Source organism: Phragmites australis, chromosome 8 (genome assembly GCF_958298935.1).
Source record: "Phragmites australis chromosome 8, lpPhrAust1.1, whole genome shotgun sequence".
NCBI lineage: Eukaryota > Viridiplantae > Streptophyta > Magnoliopsida > Poales > Poaceae > Phragmites > Phragmites australis.
The window spans coordinates 4,886,227-4,891,062 of record NC_084928.1 but is presented as its reverse complement, the minus strand read 5'-3'; positions in this window follow the sequence as shown (position 1 = coordinate 4,891,062).

The window sequence follows — 4,836 nt, the reverse complement described above, 5'->3', positions numbered from 1 at the left end:
TTAACAATCCAACGGTCCTGAAAACACTGCTCAAGATCAAAGCTGTGGTAAACCCTGTCTTGCTCCTTAGTGTTCATGTGAGTCCTCAACCGCAAGTCAGCAACAAACATGTCAAATGTGTGTCCAGATAGACCAATATCCCATTCCAGATCTTGACGCCCCATTTCCAGAACACCATCATCAAGTTTTGCAATATATGGAGGGATTACAACAACTACTTTAAAACCATGTTCAGGTTCATTCCTACTCGACAAACAGAATGACCAAGAAAAAAATGTTACGATTTGGGCACAATGCGTTTCTACGTAGATCGCGGTCAAATGGAACTAGCAAATGCAACTAATCAGAGTTCATACCCCTTGGGGATGTCGTCCATGGTCATGGCGACTGGAACCAAACTCCTTAGCCGCACCTCTCAATCATCCAAACTCTAGGTTCCATAAACCGAACTGGCTTCTCAGCAATAATTGGGGAAATTGGGAGGCAAGTACACAATAAGCTAGTAGGGGTTCAATCCATACCTCTGGTGAAGACAGTCGTCGGAGTCTCCTGATTACATGGTTGGATCCCCTTTGATGACTACCAAATCGTAGGGAAATCCGGTCCTCGATGCTACGGTGAGCCCCAACTCTGGCGGGCTCGAAGGTTCAGGGCTTTCTCCTCACTCCCTTGTGCTCCAGCTCCCCGTCCTCCCTCGCGCCCTTATCCTCCCTCGCGTCCCCATCCTCCCTCGCCCTCTCCTGGTGAGTCTCGATCTGGAGAGGAGCCATGAGTCTCGAGAGGCCGAGTCTGGGTCACTCAGTCTCCTGGTGAGGTGAATTGGTGCACATAAATGGGATAAAGGTATATTGGTCATTTGACATGGCTTAAATGGATCAACAACAACAACAACAAAGCCTTTCAGTCCCAAACAAATTGGGGTAGGCTAGCTTAAATGGATAAATGAAAATTTATTATTTTGGGTAAAATGGCAAAGAATCAATGATGACACGGTTTTTAGTGGCAATTTGTCGTTCCCAAAATTTTAGTGGCAAATAATCGAAGCCCACTTTTTGTGATATCAAATTGTCAATTTTCTCAAAGAAATCTGGATCTACTGGCGAATTGGGTATTAGAATTTGGACCGCTTGGTGCGTTCTATGGGCCTATGGCCATGGATTCCAAATCTAAGTGGGCCAAAATTTGTAGGCCCTGCATAGGCCCATACAGGAGAAGCCCTCCTTGGAGGGGTAACTTTTTATTAGGCCATATCTAGGCGACTTACCAAGTACCTAGATAGATAGACTTTGTATCCTCTATTAAAAAAAGACCGACTGACTTGTGAATCTACTAACTCCCTACCGAAGATTGAACATCTAACTCGTAATTGGTAGTTTGGGAGCAAGAAACGTTCATGTTTCTGGTCAGAAATAGGAGAACTTTTGCCAAACAAGTATTTTGGTTTCATATTTCTACAAGAAACTAAGGTCCTGTTTGGATGCAAGAAATGTTTTAGATTCTAGCAAGAATAAATGGAATTCTTACCAAATAGTATTTTTGGCAAGTGATTCAAATCCGAATAGGAGAAACATTTCTCTTCTTTACACTGCGAGGGAGAAATAGACAAAATGCGGTTTCTCCCGTTTCTAAATAATCTCTTTCTCATTTACAACTATCATTCTCTGTTGAGAATCAAAATCTATTCAACTGGTCAAACGATTGCACAAAATGATTTTGATTCATTGGATAAATATTTCAGAGAAAATTTAGAATCAAAACATTTATAGAAGAATTAGATCTCTACCGAACGCACCTTTAATACAAGGAGAATCACTCAGGGCCCATTTGATTCGCGGAATCGGATCCTTTTTTAATTCCAAAAGGGCCAATGGGTTCCAAACGGGCGTGGGATGAGCATTTCGCTCCGGAGTCGGCCGAAATGAAATGACTATTTTTGCCTGGGGACGAAAAATGGGCGATGAGGCATTTCGTGGGAGAAACAAGCGGTTCCCCCTCAAGTTACCTTGTATTTGCCCGCGAATGGCACTTGGTACATTTCCCGGCCGATCCTCTGCCCGCTGCGAACGGCTCGCATCTGCTCCTCTCCACACACCGATTCGCTCGCGCCGCCGCTTGAATCCGCAGCCAGGCCTAAGACTGTGTCCAACGGTTTCCCTTCAGGGGCCAAAATCCCTTCACGGCGGGATTTTCGTTCCCTTCAGCGCTCCAACGGATTCTCTTCACGGTTCCCGTCGCGAAGGGATTCCCAGGGTCATTCCCTCCAGGCCGGGATTCTCTCTCCTTTCCCTTCGCGATTCCCCTCGAAGGGAAGCTGTTGGAGATGAGAGGAAATAAAGGGAATGAAAATGGGGAAGGGAATCGGGAAGGGAACGAAATGAAGGGAATATGGTTGGGGACAGTCTAACCAGCCACTCTGGTCCTGGCCAGCCAAAGGCCACTCGGTGTCTGAAGCTGTCCGGAATTGGATCTGCGCCACCGGCGTGACGTACCCATGCCAGATCCAGCCACGATGAGCTTCGAGCTTGTCCACTTGATAGGCATGCTGCTCCACACACGCGCTCGATGTCTTCCTCATCCTCAAGGTCTACTGCAACTTGCCGGGCGATCTAGGTTACCGCCGGCAAGCTCCCCACTACCAATGCACAGATCTGCATTATGGCCACACTAATGAGAAGCTCCCATGCATTCTCTGGCTGCAAGCCTTGCTTCTCCATGAACGCGCTCATCTCATCGGACTCCTCCGGGCAAGATCCACCCAGTTGGAGCGATGCGTTTCTCATTGTCTGAGCCAGTAGTTCACTCTGAAGCACTTGACTGCTTTTCTCCCTTCGTTGATTGAGAAATTTCAGAATTTGACACCCAATTTGCGTGCCTCTCTGAAATTAACACCCAATTCGCGTACCTTTCAGAATATAACACCGAGCATGCGAATTTCTCCAGAATGTATCCGCGCCAAAGGGGTTGGCGCGGAGGTGCAATTTCGTGTTTCTCTCCACCGGGACGGACTAATATGCCCCTGTGGAGACTTCCGCGCCAAATTCTTTGGCGCGGAGGCTTCACAGTTCAGCGCCAACGATACAAAGAGGCTGGTGGGAGGCTGGCTGGGCGAGCTGTCTGCGCCAAAGGATTTGGCGTGGAACTTCCATGCTTCCGCGCCAAAGGGGTTGACGCGGGTAATGAACAGTCCACAGGGTTATATTGGTTCGGCCCGACGAAATTCGCACCTCCATGTCACATTCTGAAGAAATTCGTATGCTCGGTGTTATATTCTGAAAAGCACATGAATTGGGTGTTAATTTCAGAGAGGCACACAAATTGGATGTCAAATTCTGAAATTTCTCTTGTTGATTGATGTTGAATTTCTATGCTTTTATGATATTGATCTGCGTCCTTCTTCAACAACAAGATACACTTAAGTCGAAGCGATTTGGAGTCTCCTTTTGTCACGATCCGGATTGATCGGACAACCAAATCGACAAACAAGCACACCAATTCGACAATTAGATGAATGGATTAAGCAACCAAGTTGGTACACAGGCAGGATACAAAGGAGCAAGACAAAAATTCTAGACTGGGCATAGAGGAAGAGGAGACTGGGAAATGGAGAAGGCAGCACGGGAACGGGATAAGAGAAGAAGAGCTCGGGGGAGTAATAAGACTGGAACGAGAAGAGAGTTTGTTCCTAATAATCTTCAATGCCTTGAGCCGCTTGCCGTTGCTCCCTTTTGTAGACGCCTCCTCGAGGGATGGACCCCACCTGTCATTGCCCGCAGGCTGGGTACATGACATTCCCCTCCTTGAAATTCACCTTGCAATACCATTCACTACCAAAGCTATGACACAGCAACAATCATTATCAAGCACACAAGGGTCGAGTCATTACTTGTCTCTTCCACCCCTTGCTGGAAGCCTGGAACATATTCTTCACTGAGCTCGGGTGGCCGGGAAGCCAAGCAATTCCCTCAGGCATTTGCAGACCTCTCCCAGCAAGGAAATCGAGTATGCATAGCTTGGTAAGGACATGCGACCCGGAAGTGAAACTGGACTCACCAATTGGCTTGATCGCCGCCATTCCATCTCTAGGACCGGCTGTGCTCCTAATCTTGATTCCTTCCAGCATACAGGACACCTGAGGTATTGAGGCATTCTTCTCAGCCAACAACCGAAAAGTCACTCGTATTTCGAAGATGACTCCCCAACCAAACAGCCAGCCAATGGTAACCGAAGGATGACCAAGGTAGTGGTCGCAGCTCTTTGCTCCTGACCTCCCGCTGCCTTGCTCCAATTCCAGGTCTCCGCGGTTTTAGGTTGCCTACTGATCAACTCCCATCTGCACACATGCACTGACTTCCTAATGGCCTGGAATCCATGGCTGCACTTGAGCATTGCTTCACACCATCTGAAGACTTCTCTGACACACCAAGCTGCTGGAAGTAAACCGCCAACCGCCGACTCTGTTTGGACTCATCACAAAACTTCACAAGCACCATTATACTATCTTGGATTGAGCACGAAGCTGCTGCTGTAGTGTCCTGAGCACACCCCTTCATGCTTGGAATTCTAGAAGCCCAGTAGAGTTTGTCGCTATTGTTGGAAGGGCTGTTGTTGGCGCTGGGCGAGACGCCGTAGGCGCCGGACATGGGAGCGTCGCCCAGCAGAGTTGGAGTGGCATGCCGAGGCTGAACTCGAACTGCACGTCCTGAGGTGACATGCTCCCGGGACTCGCTGCAAGCGATGAATGGAAACGTGCCGATCACGAACAGCAGGCCAACCCTGGCATGGAGGTGGTACCGCAGCTGGAAATACTTCTCTATGCCCTTCTGAAATGCGCCTGCC